This window comes from Protopterus annectens, chromosome 4.part0 (genome assembly GCF_019279795.1).
Source record: "Protopterus annectens isolate FY-2018-M chromosome 4.part0, PAN1.0, whole genome shotgun sequence".
Lineage (NCBI taxonomy): Eukaryota > Metazoa > Chordata > Ceratodontiformes > Protopteridae > Protopterus > Protopterus annectens.
In genome coordinates, this window is record NC_056733.1 from 625,358,570 (window position 1) to 625,378,496 (window position 19,927).

Below are 19,927 nucleotides of genomic sequence, written 5' to 3' on the forward strand. Positions count from 1 at the left end.
GCAAAGGTTGCTGAAGCATACACGTGCTTACTGAATATGTCCAAGGTGTTGAACTCCTTGTTAGGGAGATGGACAAAAGAGCTCAGCTCGATAAAACTTTTTTTGGTGACCACAACCATACCATCAACTGGGACCTCCTTGCTCCAGTGTGACTTGTCCAGGGGTGGGACTAAAATTTTGTCTGGATGTTTATGGATGGGTTCTACAGTATCTGGTTATTTCCATGCCCAGACAGAAATGAGATCTACAAGTTCGTCGGCTGGAGAAGTCATCAAAGATGCAGTAGAGCCAGACCCGAAAGCTTCCAGGAACAAAGACACCTCTTGGGAAGGGGTATCAGAAGACCAGACACCTTTTTGTTTAAAGAGCTACAAAATGTCACCACGAGACATCTTCATGTGGAAATCTGGGGGGCATGTCCCCTACACTGAAATCAGCTTCCTCCGTGACAGATTCCTGTGGGGAATCTAGGTGTTGCCTTTTACACATTTCCTTTTGAGGGACCTAATCAGCTGAGTGGTCCAGAGAGTTATCAGAAGAGATGGATAGTCCTGTGGGACTGACTGCAGACTTGATGCGGCTGGATGTCCCAGTGGAATAGAAGAATGAGATTCAGAGCAAAGAACCAGATAAGGCAAAGTTGTCTGATCCAGGGGGGCGGGGCAGGGTTGCCCTTTCTCTACTAAATAGAAGGCCCTCTCCACAATGTTGAAGGAAAAGCACCTGGAAGAAACCGAAGTTGACAGCAAAGCAGCTGAAATTACATGAACTGTTTGCTCCTACAACTCTGCAAGCAGTCCAACCGAGGAAGCAAATGGACCCGAGCTGTACAGCGCCAAAGCCCCCAGTGGAAGGGATGGCTCTGATAGCTTTGGAGTTGTCTCTGATTCCCCTGATCTGGCATTGATGCTTTGGCTCCGAGAATACTCTGGATCTGAAAGGCTCGGAGATGTATGACTCAAGGAAGTAACCAGAGTTGAAGAACAGATGGTCTTCAGATTCGATGAGGACACCTCCAGTGGTCTTGGATCCTAGAGCTCCAAAACAGCAGGTCAGATTACAGAAGGAGCAATTAAGAGAGAAGCAGTCATAGCTCGGATCACTGATCCGATGGGAGACAGAGCTGAGAGTACCCCATTTGGATCTGAGCTCTAAGAGTTTTCTACTCATCCTAGCCACGTCTGCCTTGGACAAACTCCTGGAAGACCTGAAAGAAGAGATGGAGGATAGAGGTCTCGAGTGTCTACAGGGGATTGTTCCAAAAAGAGTGAAAGGAGTCTAGCTGATAATGGATCTGGCAGAGAATGTAGTGATCAGATCCATGATGATCTTGATTTTGATGCAGATGGATCTGAGGTGGTAGGATCCGATTTTCTTGATATTTTTGCAGGAGGCTCCATTGAAAAAGTCGAAGAAGTGGGGTCCAGCAACCTCTTACAAGATTCCATTTGTTTGGGAGTCAAATCAGGCTTTCCCTTATCAGTTTTCTTTGAGTGTGGTATGACCCCAGCTGAAGCAGAAGTGATGGAAGGGAGGACGCCTTTCAAGACTAGCTTGTTCTTTCTGTCCATGAGGGCCCTAAAGTTGAAGGCAGAGCAAATGGAGCAGTCTGCATCTAAATGCATGACTCCTAAACAATAAATGCATTCCTTCTGGGCATCTGAATTTAGTATTTTATGCCCCCAAGTGATGCACTTTTTAAAGACAGTAGGTTTGTCTGCCATATTAGCTTAACTAAGCTATGGAAAAAAAGACAAAAAAAATGTTTTTTCCAGAAAAAATCCTATGAACAATAGGAGATGGAAATACTTTATAGAGAAAACTGGAGAATGTTAGAAATGAAGGTACCAGCAATAGTACTGAGGAGAATCGGTACAAAATGCTCAGAAAGGACTCATAGTAAACTAGACGGTAATCAAGGGAGGTACAAGTAAGAGAAAGGAATTCTAGAAATGTCAAAAAATTGAGTGAAACCGACTATTTTCCTATAAAAACACACAAAAAACTGAAGAGTGAGAGGATCTGCGTCTATAGCTAAATGGCAGTGGTAATCAAGATCTGAGATACATTAGGCTGGTATTTATTATAGGTAAATGGATTGCTCGACCGTTTAGGATGCGAAGCTCTGGTACAAGGGGCAGAGTCAGATCAGTGACCCATCAGTTGAGGAATGAATGAAAATTACATCATCAGGTCAAATCTTAAAAAAATGTAGGCAGACTATTTTAAACATGAAATCTTTGCTCTGCAGATTTGCATTGATAGGATTAAGTGACTCGTCTTACTACACATTTCGGCACTGAACTCCTGTTCCACAAAGATCCGTGTCTCCCCCCCCAAAAAATGTCTTCCCTGATTTCCACAATTAAGAGAGAAGAAGCCCTTTCAACTCATATATAGAGAACCTAACACATTCTCAGCTTTCTAGTATTAAATGCACATCCAAGGGTAAATTGCCTATGCCCTCAGTATATTTATATAATTTGTGGGGACTTCAACCTATCACTCAATAACTGGCAAACAAAAGCTTCAGAATCTCTTTACCTTAGCTTTCTTTAGTATCCCCACCAGTCTTAAATTCTTCCAATGTGCTTAGTCTTCCAGATTGGTAAACCATTGCTCCAACTAATCTTCCATTACTTGGTTACCTATGTTTTAAGTCCAGACTTATATCAAGGCCCTCTGCAGCTCCGTTAAAGTGTCAGAGTGCTGGGATAGCAGTTGTGCCACTTCTGTGAACTCACTCTCTCTCTACCCTTTTAACATAATCATCCATTATGGAGTCAATTTTACTTAATTTATTCAGGATACGCATGAAGGTAGCTTGATCTGGAAGACACACTACACTCTCTACAGTTTCAGTGCCTCTTTTTCCTCATCTCATCATTCTCCATGAATGTTTTGCTGAGTGTCACAGCTCTCTCAGGCTATCCACTATTGAATCCCTTAAAATTTCTTGCTGTAGTGAACATTTAGTTATGTTAAACTGCACACTCAATATTTTCTTATGTTACCCCTTCACTAATCAGCAACTAGTAGGCAGATTTCTGCTTTTTATTTTACTTTGGAACTAAACACCCATGGACTGAGCAGAATACAATGTCTCAAACACAGAATATTAATTTTAAACAGTACAAATGCCTGATACAGGTTAGGATAATTTACAAACTGAATAACTTTAGACAGCCTTTCCCACAATGAGATGATAGGTTCATAGGAGGTTATTAGGCTATTGTCCCTAGGACCTTTATAAGTCTAGTCATGTTATACCCTTGTTCCTTTTCTGACCAAGTTGTAAGGTCTATATTTGCAGCATACGTCTATGATCAGCACCAACTGCCCTTATCCAAGAGGGACATAGGTGACAACCCCTGGGTAAATTTACAGTCCCCCATCCAGTTGTCTAAGTTGTGCTTAAACAGGATTATTAAGGAGCTCTGTTTTACATGAACGGGGAGTTTGTTCCAGAGGAGCGACAATCTCTGGGAGGCATACCTCTCTTTCCAGCATGTCCTGTTAATGTTGCAGGTTAGATTAAGATCCCTAGAGTTAGTGAATCTTGTCCCATTTGACTTGCGGATGTACAGTATTTCCATTAGGGCAGGGTCCGAGCCTGCTCTGTAGGCCAGGCACAAGTCGCCTCTCAGCAGCCTATAAAATACAGAGTTCTACTTACAGGCATAGGGCTGCCAAATTCCTAAACACTGCTGCAGCAGAGAGAATGATAAATATATTATATTACAAGGAGTTTACAAATGAAACTCAAGACTGTTAAAACACACAAGCCAATACAGCAAATTAACTTACAAAAGTTTGTATATGAAATGCAGACTGCTAGTACACACATGACATTACATCAAATTATAGTACAGGAATTTACATACAAAACACTGTTATTAAACAGAAGACACTACAGCAAATTACATCACACTTGTTGACATATGAAACACAAACTGCTAATACTTGGGGCAATTATATTAAGTTACAAGAGAGTCTACATATGAGATGTCGGCTACTAATACAATAATAGATCATTAAAACTACATTATATTACAAGAATTTAAAAATAAAAGGCAGACTGCTAATACATACTAGATTAGTTACTATGTAATGAAGTCTCCCAGTAAGACTGCAGAGTCAAAATGACACCATCTCAAGCACCTCACCTACCATGTCCAGGAAGAAAAAGAAGTTATATCTTACCATAACATTCCATCTGTATTGTTGATCCTCGTTCAGTCATTACGCATGGGTATCCGTTCCGAGCTCGGAACCAAGCTGGACATTTTCCAAGCTCGCGTCAGCTTCAAACTCTCAAGCTAAACTCTTACCCACAATTCTTCTCTCCCTGTTACCTCAGATTGGGTTTGCAAGTTAAAGAAGGTAGAGACTACCTCTGGTCAAATAACCTAAGAGAACCAGATGGTGAGATCCACTATAAACCACAGGAGGGGGAAGGAGGGAGGGATGTAATGACTGAACGAGGATCAACAATACAGATGGAACGTTATGGTAAGACATAACTTCTTTATCTGATATTGCTAATCCTCGTTCATTCCTTATGCATGGGACAGAGTCCCCAGCTACCTCTATTCCTGGGAGGCTCTCATGGAATGATATTCCTGAGCACCATTGAACCGAAAGATGCTCTTCCCCTGGAGGCCAAATCCAATTTGTAATGATTGATGAAGGTATGAGGCATAGCCCAAGTTGCAGATGCACAGATGTCATGTAAAGAAGCTCTGGCATGGAAGGCAGCAGAAGTTGCCACCGACCTTGTTGAATGAGCTTTCATGGTAGTAGGCAATGAGATATTACGTTGTGTGTAAATAAAGGTCACACAGTCCTTCAACCATCTAGCTAATGTGACCTTAGCAACAGCAGATCCTAATCTAGATCCAGAAAAGGCCAAAAATAACTGGTCAAATTTATGAAAGGGTTTAGTCCTATTTAAGTAAAAACGGATTTGCCTGTGTATATCTAGGATACGTAGGCAATACTCTCTTCTGTTTGAATGATTTGGAAAGAAAACTGGCAATTCGATGGCTTGATTAATGGACATTTCAGAGATCACTTTAGGCAGAAATGACGAATTAGTTCTCAGAGACACTATCTCTATGAAAAATCAAGTATGGACTCTTGATACATAAAGCTTGAAGTTCAGAAATACGTCTGGCAGAAGTAATAGCGAGTAAAAACAGAGTTTTCCATGACAAATACTTGAAGTCGCAAGAAGAGGCTGGTTTGAAAGGTGCCATTGTCAGAGTTATAGAACTAATGACAAATCCCATGGTTGAATAGTTTCTCTAAAAGGTGGCTTCAGATGATTCATACCTTTTATGAAGGTCTTGCACAATTTATGGGACATGAGAGGAATATTGGATACCCTCATAAAAATTAGAAATTGCAGCCAAATGAACTCTAATGGTAGAGGCCGATAGACCCGATTGAAACAGGTCAGCCAGATAGTCTAGTATTATAGACACTGGTGCTGAAAAGGGGTCTACTTGTTTATCTTTCAGCCAACAGGTAAATCTTTTCCTCTTGCTCAGATAAGTCATTCTAGTGGAAGACTTATGAGAATCAATGAAAATATTATGTACTGGTAAAGAAAGATCATTTTGCCTGGCAATCAAAGGAATTGGAGTAGCCAAGCCGTTAGCTTCAGGCTGTTCAGGTTGGGATAAATCAGGTTCTGTGGGTGTTAGATCAACTCCGGGGTTGAATGGAGAATCAGTGGTCAATCTAGTAGGCGAGGTCAAAGGAAGGGGAACCAAATCTGTCGAGGCCAATATGTTGCTATGAGGATCACCTTACTCTTCAACTGCCGGGCTTTCTTCAGAAACTGGGGAATGAGGGGAAAGGGTGGAAATGTGTAAAGAAGACCCGAGGGCCAATCGTGGACTAGAGCATCCCTGGGTGACTGTCTCGGAGGGGGAATCAGGGCAAAATAGTTGATGCATTTGTAGTTGGTTGGGGATGCAAAGAGGTCGCAGCAAGGAAGGCCCCAGAGGTGGAAGATCTCCGCCGCTATCAAGGGATTCAGGGACCACGCGTGAGGTTGAAGAATGCACCTGCTGAGTCCGTCTGCTATCACGTTGGCACTCCGGGAATGTGCGTTGCTAGAAGAAAACGGTTGGTAGCCATCGCCCATTGCCATAACCTCATGGCTTCTCGAAAAAGTGGGTAAGATTTGGTTCCACCTTGCTTGTTGATGTACTAGACCACCACCATGTTGTCTGATTGAATCACAATTGTCCCAGACAGCAGCAGGGGATGGAATGCTTGCAATGCCAGAAGCACCGCCCTCAGCTCTAGAACATTTATATGCAGATGGGAAGTGCCTTGGACTGTCTTGTCCCTGACATAGCTCCCCCACCCCATCAGGGAGGCATTCGTGGTCACTGTGGCCTTGGGTTGCTGGGGGGAGAAGGGGCGAGACCATTGTGAGAGATTGTGTGTCATCCACCAATTTAAATCTTGTTTGCACCTGTGGGTTACTTGACTCATGGCTGAAAGAGGATGCTGAAAAGGATACCATTGGGTGAGCAGTAGCCAATGCAGAAGCCTCATGTGAAACCTGGCCAGGGGAACAATGGTGATGGAGGCTGCCATGGAACCCAACAGCTGTAGAACCGAGTGAGCCGTGGATTTTTCCTTTGAAAGGATTGGAATTAGTTGTTGCTTTATCCTTAGAATTCTGTGCTCTGGAATGGCAGCTCTGCAGTTTTTTGTGTCCAAGATAACCCCTATGAATTCTGTCGAATGAGATGGGGTGTGGGGTGAGATTGGATTTCTGCCAGTTTATGGTTATACCTAGCCTTTGAGCAGCGAGGAGAGAGTATGCCAGGGCTTTTTCCAGTAGATGTCTGGTGGGGGCAGAAATGAGCCAGTTGTCTAGGTATGGAAACACCTGGAATCCTTGAAGTCGCAAGTGAGCTGTGACAACTGCCTTGCACTTTGTGAACACTCTGAGGGCTGTAGAGAGTCCGAAAGGCAGTACTCTGAACTGGTAGCGACTGGCTCCCGCACGGAAGCACAGAAATCTTCTTGATGACCTGTCCACCTTTATGTGGTAGTACGCATTTTGAAAATCTATAGAACACATCCAATAGTCTTTTTCCAAAAGCTGGAGGATAGACTGTATTGTGACCATCCGGAATTTTTGTACTCTCACAAACTTGCTCAATACACTGAGATCCAAAATTGGTCTCCAGTCCCCGGTTTTCTTTGGCACCAAAAATAGTCTTGAGTAGAATCCGGATCCTATCTGGTCTGGAGGGACTATTTGGATGACTCTTTTTCTTAGCAGCTTTTCTATCTTTAGTGTCGTTTCTTCCCTTTGACTAGGTGGAACATCCGGAAGATTTTTTGAAGGGACGGGACAAAGATCAAAGGAGATAAGACAACCTCTGGTTATGATCCTTTGTACCCAAGAATCGGTGGTGATGGTTAGCCAGGCAGAAGGGTACAGGGAGAAATGTTCCCCAACCACCTCCAGAAGAAAGGAGTTGGGCCGCTCTTCAGGAGCGCTGGTAGGATTGACCAGGGAAAGAATCCCTGGAACCCTGGTTACGCGGTCCCCCTCTGCCCCGAAAGGAGAGTCTTCCCTGTGAGTTTCCCCCTCGGCCTCTGGGGGAGGACTCGACCTGTGTGTCACGGAAAGGACCCTGAGATGTCTTGAACCATATCTTCCCACTCTTTTGGTTTCGGGAGAAAGCATGTTGAGGGGAAGAATAACGGACACTCCGGCAGAAAGGGCCTTACCGTCCTGTTCACATCTGGCCAGTGTGCTTTTAACTTTGGGCCCAAACAACGAGGGCGGCTCAATGGGGGCATTAAGAAAAGAAGACTTAAAGGGTTCCGTGAAGTTGCACAAGCGCATCCAGGCATGTTGTCTCAAGACCGCAGCTGAACCTGCTGCTCTAGCTGCTCCTTCTGATGCGTGAGATATCAGTCTCATAGAGGAGTTAGATATAGATTCAATGGTGGCCAACTGAGAGGCCACTTTGTCACGAACCTCATCAGACACGGCACCAGCCAAGGTTTGAGAGAGCTCAGAAACCAGATCCCTTTGAAGCCTGGTGAAATGTGCCATATAATTCAGGGACCGGATAGCAAAGGTCGCTGAAGCAAAGGTGCGCTTCCCTATCCTGTCCAGGGCCCGGGACTCTGTTAGGCGGATGGACAGTCTGGCTTTCTTCTTCTGCCAGATCCTTTTTTTGTTGCGGCCGCCACCACCAAAGCATCCACAGGAAAACCTTTGGACCAATGGGGATCCGAAGCAGGAAAGGACAATATCTTATCTGGCCTCCAGGGAATAGCTTTGACGGTATCAGGAGCCTGTCTAGCATGCTGCATGATGAGCCGGACAAGTTGATCGGCAGGTGGAGTAACCGAGGGGGCCGGGCGCGAAAGGCCTGCAGGAACACAGTTTCCTCAAAGGTCGGATTAGAGGACTGCCAGTCACCTCTCTGTTTCAGGATTTCGAGGATATAGCCAAAGGATACCTCAGAGGGTGACAGAGGGGATCCTTCCCCCTCATCAAAATCTGTGTCTTCGGTGAGGGACTCCTCTGTGAAGTCCATGTGCTTCCTCTTACACAAACTTTTCCAGTGGACCTCCTCAGCGGGAGAAGCTGGAGAAGACAGTGGAAAAGGGGATTCCTAAGGGAATATGTCCTGCGGCCCTTGCACCTGGCGTCCGCTAGATGCGACTTGTGGAACCAGTGTACCAGAGGAGGGCAGAGGTATAGACAGTCCAGTATCACCAGCAGCAGCGAAAGCCTTCTCCATCAGTTGGAAGGCTGGTCCACCCGAAGAGGAGTGTATGTCTAGGGCAGGGGTCACCCCTCCCCTAAGTGGCTCAGCCTGCCGACCCGGAGTCCCTGGATGGCTGTGGAGCAGCAAGCTATGCATGCCACAGCTGACATCTTGGGTCGTAGCAAAACTTTCCTGCCATGAAGGCAACTGCGGTTCCTTAGGGAGATCCAAAAAGGGAAACGCAAAATGGGAAGACTGTGCTATATCCATGGACTTCAAAGGTAATGAAGGAGGAGAATAAGAAGGGGTCTTTGGAGATAGGTGATCACCTCCCAAGGAAGGATAGTTCCTGAGGGGTGGGATACCTCTGGCCAAGAGTACCTGGTCCAAAAGGCGCAACGCATGTTCAGAAAGGCTTCTAGTGGACCTCACGGAGACTGAGGGAGAAAGAGGCCTGTCCACAGAAAAGGCAGACTGGGTGCCCATCTCATCTGACTGCACAGAGGACAATGGTGCAAAGAAAGATTGGACTACAGTTGTCTGCACCAAAGAAGTCATCTGTGCCAAGGTCATTGTCTGCATCGATACAGGGATCGGTGCCAAAGTAGTTGTCGGTGCCGAAGTGGGAGTTGGTGCTGAAGCTGGAACCAACAAAACTGGAGTCAACAATAAAGGCCTCGGTTCAGCGGAAGATCTCGGAGCCGATGCGGTCAAGGTCTGCACAGACTGAACGGTTAGTGCCGATAAAACGGTAATGTTCTGAACAGAGGAGCCCCTCGGTGCCGATATATAGAAGGCTGCAGGAGAGGACGGAGCCAAAATCACTAATGGAGCCAAAGACCTCGGTGCCAAAGGTCTAGGCACCGAAAGAACTGGGGCTGACAAGAGAGCCCCGGAGCCGAAAATTTAGCCTTTTTAGGTTTTGGTTGGTGAGAGTCCCTAGCTGGGGATGAAGGCAAGGATTTAGCCGTAGTAGAAACATCCATTTTCTTATGGGCTCTAGGAGGGGTTGAGACCTCTGACCCAGAAATAGCCTCTGAAAAGGGAGATTTTAGAAGTCCCTTCAGTATCAGCTTGTTTTTCCTTTCCAATAAAGTTCTATTAGAAAAGTTCTCACAAATAGTACAGGGTGGTTCACAGATAAATGGGAAGCTCCCAAACAATCAACACACAAAGAGTGTGCATCAGAAGTAGGCAGTATGTGTCCACAATCAGAACACCGCTTAAACCCCGGACTACCTTTTTTATCTGCCATGATAGCAAATTAATTAATAGAAAAGTACCAACAATGGTACAAGAGAGTACCCGACGGTATGAGAGAGAAAAGGGAAAAAGATTACCAACGATGGTAAAGAGAGAATACCTTGCTGTAAAAGTAGTAAGGAAAAAACAGAAAAACCTGAGGAAATTATGAACGCTAGATGCGATAGGGTAAGAGACAATAAAATATGAACTTTTCTGACAGAAAGTAATTTGTAAAGCAATTAAACAACAATTGACTGTACTTAGCTCAAGAGACGTAGCTTGACACGACCGGATGGCAACATGGCAAATGAAATCTAAGGTAACAGGGAGAGGGAGATTGTGGGTAAGAGTTTAGCTCGAGAGTTTGAAGCTGACACGAGCTTGGAAAATGGCCGGCTCTGTTCCAAGCTCAGAACTGATACCCATACATAAGGAATGAACGAGGATTAACAATATCAGATTAAATATTCTGTACAGCAGTTTGGTGGGCAAACATGAATAGTCCATCATAGCTACAACCCACAGCCACAATGAAGCTATACCTCTTGCCCAAAGGAAAAGATACTATAAAGACACCAGCAGTAACTGCCTTGTTGAGGCTGTTCTCCTTCCAGGGAGTGCTAATGGATGGCTATCTTAATTCACGTGAGAGACCTTGACAGGCTAAAGAGGCCTCAGTGACAGCAACTGCCAAAATAAAAGTTTTGATATGGGCAGATTTTTTTTTTAAAGGCCATGGAGAAGGACTCCGGTAATTCCAGAGATGTTGTTTTGCATTACATTGGCATAATGGCAGGAGGAGGTAATAAAAGCCTTTCTAGTCTGCCTTTTTACGTGCCTCAATTAAAAACGCAACTCTAGAATAGGAGGGAGACCCCCCCGGGCTCATGAACTCTGATTCCAGAGCCAATATTTCTATATATAGAGTATAACGATTTCTAGCAGGTAGTTTTCCACCTCATCTGTAGCAGTTCAGACACCTTCCCTACTACTGAGGTGATAGATTCCACTGTCCAAGTCTCGCTAACTGCATCTTACCTCAAAGATGACTGTCAACAAGCTGGAACCACACTTGACTTGGGTGTGTCACTTAATCCACAATATTTCTGGATAAAAATACGTATCATTTTTATTTCAGGGACATAGAAAAATAAGTGCTTGAAACTTGAACACATTCTTAAGGGCGGTCTCTGTGATTTATAGAAGATAAAACAACAGATAACAGGATAGTTTTCTAAACTATCTTGGTAGTTTATACAGACAAGTAGCTGAAAAACATTAAGCATACAACACTTTCTTAGAGTTCACAAAAATTCTGTAGTGCTGCCTGTCTACATTTACACACAGACCTGCACACAAACACAGTAACATTAGTCATAATATTCATTTCTTAGCTTAAACAGCACTGCCAAAAAAAAAAAAATAATTTACACAGCTAGTCTCTACAATTACACAGACATTAATATGCAAAGCCACCTCAGAATTTATGACTCACTTTGGTTGGTTTCCATACATGAGCACCTTAACTACTATAATGCAGCATATCTGAAGTCAAAATGGAATCATCAGCCTTCTTTTTCATATTTTTCTACATGGTGTTGGGTGCCACATCAACTGTTGCCACCTCTCTCATTTCAATGCCAGTCTTCTACTTTCTTCAACAGTTAGGCCTGAAAGTCGCAAATCTTCATTCATGTAATTCATACATCTTGTGTCTGGATGGGCTCTGCTTTGAAATACCACGTGCCGAAAAAAAAAAGACTCAAAACACAGCTGAAGAGCAAATCTTGAAAATCACTCATCCTTTAAACTTCTTTTGTGGGGGTAAGCTTCTCCCCTGCACCCCCAAACTTCTATATACCACTCTGAGATTGCCATACCTTGGAGAAAAGGGAATATTCTAAGAAATGGCATCTCGAACTTGGTATATACAAGTATAATCTTTCCACCATTCAGTCTTCACTTTTTGAGACTTGCTCTAGCTGGTCCTGACATTTAAAATGCTTGCCGTCTGGATGTCCTCGTTTCCTCTTACCCTCTTCCTATATCTATTGTTTATTTTCAACAAATTGCCTTCTGTTTTCTTGCACATCTGACTGAACCAGTGTAATCTGTTTTTCTTGAGATTCTCTGCAGTTTGGGTTGTTTTAGCTTCTCCTCTGATGTCCTCATTTCTTCACCTGCTTCAGAGTGTGCATCCTACTCCTAATTCTACTTTCAGGCACTTCATCTCCATCATCTTAGGCTTCCCAAACTGCACTGCCTTCACTGCTCAGGTTTATGTGCCATACAGAAACACTGGTTACACCAGTGCCACTGTTTTGTACACCTTACTTCTCAGTTTCTTTGGCATTATTCTGTCATATGCTGTTCATGTCATTCTGTGCCAGTTGGCTACAGCAACTCTGATTCTAGCTTTGACTTACTCATTCAGACTTTTCTCCTCAACCACACCTGCCAAATACTTGAGGCTCTTAACCTGTTCCACTGTGTTTCCTTCTGTTTTAATTTTTAACTTTTTCTAATTTTCTCCACTTGTTGCAATAACAAATGTCTTGGTTGCACTCAATGTCACATCATGTGTCCTTAGTTTTGCCTCACAGTCCCTATCATTTACTGAAGCTCCTGTTCAGTCTGCCTGTAGTACCCACATCATCTACATACAACATATTTGCTAATCAGTCCCCTTTGACCTGCTTCTTAATGTAGTCCATTACCAGGATAAGCAGCAGTGGGCTCAGACCTGAACCCTGATGCAGAACCCCTTCCACTAGGAACACTTTGGTGAATATGCATGCTGTTTATACTTGTGTCATTGTGCCCTTGTGCATGGCCAGTTTACAGACCCATCATACTTTTGACTGTTCAGCATATTTCTTTATCAGTCTCACTATCAAGCATTTTCTTGCAGTGTAACAGAAATCTGATGCCTCTGTATTGCCCACAGTTGTGGAAGTGTCCTATGTTTTTGTACACAGGCACTAGAATGTGTAGTTTCCAGTTTTATCAGATACCTATCTCTGCATACCACAATGAGTAGCCTCAGAAGACATTTCTTCCCTAAGTCGCCCAACATCTTTATCATATCTCATGCGACTTCATCTGAACCTGATGCTTTCAATGACTTTTTCCTTGGTGGTGTTCTTACTTCTTCTAGAGGGAGTTCTTCTTCCTCTTTCAGCATTGCTGTGCATAGGAAAGTACAGCTGCTTTGGGATCTTCTGCATTCAGAAGCTGCAAGTAGTACGCCTATCTGCCTTTGCTATCCTCTAGAGAGGTGAGCAGACTGTTGCTGGCATGCTTTATAACTAATGTCTAATGATGAAGATCTTTAACTCTGTCTTTGACTTGAAACCTAATAGAGTTTATTTGTGTCATCTGCACAGTAATTTTCCAGAAGCTAGTAGAATTTCGCTCATGACTTATTCTTTGCCATTATAACTTCCTGGACTTCTGCATTTAACCATCAGCTTCTCTTATGTACTTTATTTCCATACCTAGTTCTACCGAATATCTGTTCTACAGTGCTCACACAGGCTGTTTTGAAGCACTGTCATTCTTCTTCAGTTCCACTAATATCCTCTTCTTCCTGAAATGCTACAGCCAAGTATTTCCTTTAACTCCTCTGCTTTTGCTTCAGTCAACTAAACATCTGTTCTGGCCATCAGTGGTTTTATACCGGGGATCGACAGTTTCATTGGGGATGACTTTGTAATCTGATTCCATGTCAGTAAGCTATCCCTTCTAGAAGAAACTCTACCCAAGTTGCACGCTGACCACTTTTGAATGTGATCTTGTGACTCTCTCTCGCTCTCTCTCTCTCTCATTTTCTAGGTGAATCATGAGATTGTTACCATTAAATCAAATGCCATACAAATGACTAGAGCAGCCTCTCCTTTATTTTTAAACACCTTTATTAAATTATCACTTCAGACATAGGGAAACATTTTTTAATATACAAGAAAGCAAACCATATGAACATATTTGTTGCATACATTATACATCACATTATTTTTATAACTATCAGTCCAGACTTTCATAAATTACTCCATTCCTGCCTTACCATAAAACCTCACTTCTCCTGAACATTATTCTGGATGTATTCTTCCCACAGTTTCCATTTATTTCTAAGTAATGTGATCCTTCTCTTTTCTAAAGATCACTCTCTTTCAGTTCTTTTATAATGTTAATACTGCAAATACAGTCTGTTTACACTTTGATTTCTATTTTCTAGAGCAGTACAAGTCGATTATCCAAACTAATTGGGACATAGGGTAGTTTGGATAATCAGACTGTTGAGATAATCAAATACACATTGAACTGGATAAAAACTTCTAAAATCTTGTGTTTTCAGCATGCAGGGAATACAGTTTTCAACCATTCAGTGATTCCAGTGGACAATGAAGAATATTTCAACACAAGAAGGGGCTACAAGCTCAAGAAACACACACAAATGAATACTTTATATAATGTTTACATATATGATTTTTCCTACCCGAAAACTTTGGAAGGCTGTGTTCGGATAATCGATGTATGGATATTCGATGTATGGATAATAGACTATCTACTGTAACTGCTTTTTTTGGTAGCCACTAAAATTAAACTTAACAAGGCCTTACAATGGCAAGGCAATTCTGATCCTGTGTCCCAGCTCAAAAGAATCATTTGCTTAGTTGCACCCATTTGCTCACCCATTACTTCTGACACAGTATCCTGTAGGTTGTTGTTGCGTCTTTCGGCTTTTCCCGGTTAGGGGTCGCCACAGTGGAACTCTGGCCCGCTAATGATTGGCAGTAGATTTTTACGTGCAGAGTTGCCGGCTCTGACGCACAACCTTCAACGAAGGTACGCCCATTCACGCATGTCTCCACACAGAAGACATTCTAGCTGAGAATTGAACAGGACAACGTCTTACAGTGAGGCGGCAACACTACCACAGCACAAACACAGTATCCTGTAGATAATTTTTTAAAAACTGTCAACTCATTGCAATCCCAAAACATATGTTCCCAGTTACCTCTTTCTTTCCCAATACACCACCACCATTTCCATCTACCTGAGGAAATATTCTTTGAAGTCTGGCTTGGGGTATACAAATACCTATGCAAACACTTTCAAGCAAAAATCCTAAACCTTCTGGACTTTGTTGCACACTTAGGAGCCATATAACTGTCCTCCCACTGTTCCCTTGTATATAGCTCTTCCAGTCTCTCTTCCCAATCTTTTCGAACTTCCTCTGACCGATTCCTATAGCCATCATGCAATATTTTATATGCCCTAATAATTATCTGTTTTTTAAACAGCAGCATCTATTTTAGATTCAACGAAAAACTTAACCACAGCAGGCCTCTTACTTCCCCTTTCTCTTTCCCTGTACTCCAATATCAATCTGTGGTAGGGAAGGCAGTCTAGTCTGCATTCCAAGTGTCTTCCTGGCCTCATCCGATTCTTCTACCTCTTCTTCTCCAATTATATAGTACAGTAAATTACAACCCCCCCTTTCTTATTCTCTGTAATCTTACTTGCAGTCATCCCTATCAGCAAAATCTCCATTCTCTTGCTAGCATAGTTCTTAGAAGACTTTCATAGGTTGGTACTAGGCTATCGGCCCTAGGGCCTACACAAGCCTAGCCATAACAATTCCCTGGATATTTCTTCCCACAATATCTACGTCCCTGGACCCCTGTCTAGCAGGAAGACTGACGTGATCCCCAGGATGAATTTTATACCTCCCATCCAATCGTCAAGGTTCCTTTTGAAGAGGGCCAAGGAGGCACTCTGCTTGACATGTATGGGCAGTCTATTCCAGAGTATGGGGAGTCTCTGGGTTAGGAACCTATCCCTCCAGCATGTTTTGTTCATTGTGATGACAAGGTTTAGATCCCTAGAGCGTGTGGCTCTGAGGGATTGGGATTTCTTTAAATGGAGCATGTCCAACAGCTCAGGGTTTGACATGGCCTTGTATGTTAAGCAGAGATCGCCTCTGAGTAGACTATATGCCACAGGGTATATAGCTGGAGTTTTTTAAATGGTCAGCATAGGACAACTGCTTTAGGCCTGTGATTCTTTTAGTGAGGTATTTCTGCAGCCTTTCCAGCTGTTGCAGATGTCTTGTGGGGTATATACCAAACGGGGCGTTGTACTCTATAATGGGTCTAATGAAGAATGAGTAGAGTGGGACAATGACCTTTTTTCTGGATGAAAAGCCCTTAATGATGAGGTGCGCCACATAGGATTTCCTGACTGTTGTGGTGATGTGGTTATTGTAGGCGAGACGGCTGTCCACCTGTGTCCCTAAGTCTCTCATCACACTTTCAGTGTTTAGTGTACTGCCACCTATGTGGTAATTCATGGGTACATGTTTTTTCCCAAAGGGGATAACTATACATTTCTTGGCATTAAGCTTGAGCCCATGGCTCTGGCACCAAGCATCTGTTTCTGTAAGGGCCTTTTGTAGAATATCCACATAATTAGGGGATTCAATAATGGCTCCCAGTTTGCAGTCATCTGTGAACTTTGTTAGCCGGAGTCCCTTAGTGTTGGCCTGTACTTCAGAGATGTAGATGCCAAACAAGAGCGGTCCCAAGACTGAACCCGGAGGTACTCCACTTGTCACTTGTCTGAAGCTGGATTTGGATTCAGCTACTTTTACATTCTGGGTTCTGTCAGTAAGCCAGTTGGCAACCCATTGAGTGATGTAAGGAATTATCCCCAGCTTAGTAAGTTTATCTATGATTCCAGATTGGGGGGTGGTGTCAAAGGCCTTGGCGAGGTCCAGATAGACTGTGTGGACTGCCTTACCCTCGTTCACAGCTCTGGAGACTGATTTGAAAAAGTCAATCAGGTTAGGGAGACAAAATTGGCCATTCATGAACCCAAACTAGGTGGGGTCCAGTGTTTGAAGGTTGCCAATGTCTTTGTTTATAAGTTCCATGATAATGCGTTCCATGCCCTTGCAGATCAGGCTCGTCAGACTGATGGGACGGTAGTTCCCAGGATCCAAGGTGGATCCTCCCTTGTGGAGTGGGATAACTGTAGCTGTCCGCCACACAGTGGGCACGAAGCCTGAGGTGAGGCTATGATTAAACATGACACTTCGGTGAGGTGCCAGTTCATTTTGTAGTTCATGTAGTACACAACCTGGGATGTCATCTGGTCCAATGGATGCTGTATTCTTAGCTTTGGAGTGTACGGTTTCTACCTGTGTGGCCCTGATTACCGGAATTTGGCAATCTTTTGGTATTGAGATGGGCCCTTTAGGGGGTGGGGTGGGGTGGGGGGGTGAAGTTGGCACTAAATCAATCTGCCAGGATATTGGCAATACCCTTGGGATCAGTATATTTAATGCCATTCTGTTGTAGTTCAGAGCAGATCTGAACATTGCCATTTAGATTCTTGACATAACTATAGAATGCCTTGTGGTTGTCTTTGGAATCTTTGGCAATTTTATTTTCATAACTAGCTTTGGAGGATTTTATGAGGGATCTCAGCTTCTTACCAAGGCTGGCAAGGGAGTTTTTTGCATCCTGGGATTTTCCTTTTCTGCAACAGTTTCTTCCTTCTGTTGTATAGTTTGTTTATGGCAGAGGACCAGCAGATTGGCTTCCTTTTTATGGAGGAGAGCGTCTTGGTTCTATTTGGGATGGCACGATTCATGCACGAGTGGATGTGCTCGTACCATGCCTTAGTGTAGGATTCAGCAGTTGAACTTTCAGCTCTCGTATGCATGGGTGTCATGAAGTTTGTCACTTCTGACTTGAGTAGCATGAAGTTGGCTTTGGAGAAGTTTTTTTTACAGAGGTTTCCTTACTGGGGGTGGGATGTGGATGTCAAGGGTGATTTGCTTATGGTCATGGTCACTTATGGACCAACCATTGTATTATGTATTGTCTGTTTTTTGATGGTTTGCATTCATTAGTTGAAGGATTTAGAATGGAATATCAGTTACAATGTATTGTTCTACTTTAAATATTTTAGAACGGATCACTAGTTACATTTTATTACATCACTGTGAATCACATTAGTTAAGTGACAGGAAATGACAATATTTCAGTTTGAAAAAGTTTGGCACAGCCAAACAAAAGTGCTTACTACAAATTTTCTTGTTTTTTGTATTTTTTTTAAACAAGTTGGGTTTATTTTACTACAGCTTCATTGGATTTAATAAAACTTTTTCTTCAGCCAGTTCGGATTGTATGGTTTTTGTATTTGGTTCATCAGTGCTCTAATTGTATTGCCAACATCCTGGCAGACAGGTTCAGTGCAAACTTCTCCCCCCATTCCCCCCCAAAAGAGCAAATGTCTATCCCAACAGAGTGTAGCCTCCCTGACATCACAGATGCACAGGTGAGAGCTGCCCTCTCCAAAGGAAAAAACACAGCATCAATGGGACCGAACGGTGTCCCGGGCTGCATCTTACATGAGCTCCAAGAAGAACCAAACCCTCACATAAAGTCACTGTTCAATCAAAGCCTTACTACAGGATATGCACCCAAGGAAAGGCGTACACAACAGTGGTCCCACTCCACAAATCTGGTGCCACAACGGACCCCGGAAACTATCGCCCTATAAGCCTGACTAGCCTGGTCTGCAAAGCTAAGGAGTGTATCATCATGGAACTCATAAACAAAGACATTGGGAACCTCCAAACACTGGATCCTATCCAATTCGGCTTTAAGGGCAGATCTTGCCTCTTGAACCTGGTCGACTTCTTTGAAAGTCACCAAGGCCATAAATGAAGGGAATGTAGTCCACACAGCCTACCTGGACCTCACAAAAGCCTCTGACACAATTCTCCACTCGGGCATCATAAATAAGCTCACCAGCTTAAATATCAACCCCTATGTCACAAGATGGGTTGCAAACTGGCTCAGGGATAGAACCCACATGGTCAGAATTGCAGGTGCCATGTCAGACTCTAAACCAGTTACAAGTGGCATCCCACAAGGCTCAGTCCTGGGATCTCTTGTTCACTATATATTTCACTGAGGTATAGGCTAACACGGGAGGACTATGGCTGACCAAGTTCGCAGATGACTGCAAACTGGGTGCCATAATCGACTCGCCAACTGATACAAGCATCCTCCAAAAGGGTCTCACAGAGACGGATAATTGGTGCCAGAGCCATGGCCTAAAGCTAAATGCCAAAAAGTGCATAGTCATCACCTTTGGGAAAAACAAAGTGCCCACAAATTACCACATAGGTGGTAATCCATTAAGTACGGAAGAAGTAATTAGGGATTTGGGGACCCAAGTAGATAGCAATCTCTCCTTTGACAATCACGTTGCCAAAGTGGTTAGAAAGATGTTCTATATAGCCCACCTTATCACAAAAGGGTTCACATCTAGATCAAGAGAGGTCATTGTGCCCCTCTACTCATTAAGCCCATAATTGAATACAATGCCCCATTTGGGATGTACCTTACCAGACACCTGCAGCAACTGGAAAGACCCCAAAAGTACCTCACCAAGAGGATCAAGGGACTCAAACAGATGCTCTACGCAGTTAGGCTAAAGAAACTCCAGCTCTACTCAGTTGCTTACTGCCTACTCAGAGGCGATCTGTGCCTGACGTATAAAGCCATGTCCAAACCAGAATTAATGGACGTGCTCCACCTCAGGAAATCCAAATCCCTTAGAGCTACAAGCTCCGGGGACTTAAACCTCAGCACAGAAATAAATAGGACATGCTGGAAGGACAGATTCATATCCCTGAGGCTCCCCTCACTCTGGAACAAAATCCCAATCCATGTAAGGCAGAGCCCCTCAATGACCCTCTTCAAGAGAAATCTTGACGAGTGGATGGGAGATCATAGGTTTACCCCTGGGATCTCTTCTGTGTCCCTACTAGACAGAGGCACAGTCAACTAATCTAAAAGGGTGGCGAAAGCCAAACACACTCTGGCTAGGCTTATAAATGC

The 19,927-nt window shown here is 43.5% G+C and overlaps 1 protein-coding gene across 1 annotated transcript in view; it reads right to left on the reverse strand.

The window, feature by feature from the left end:
- CIT (citron rho-interacting serine/threonine kinase) overlaps nucleotides 1-19,927 on the reverse strand; it is a 3,433,971-nt gene that overhangs the window by 1,749,930 nt on the left and 1,664,114 nt on the right. The gene's annotated exons all lie outside the window — the stretch shown is intronic.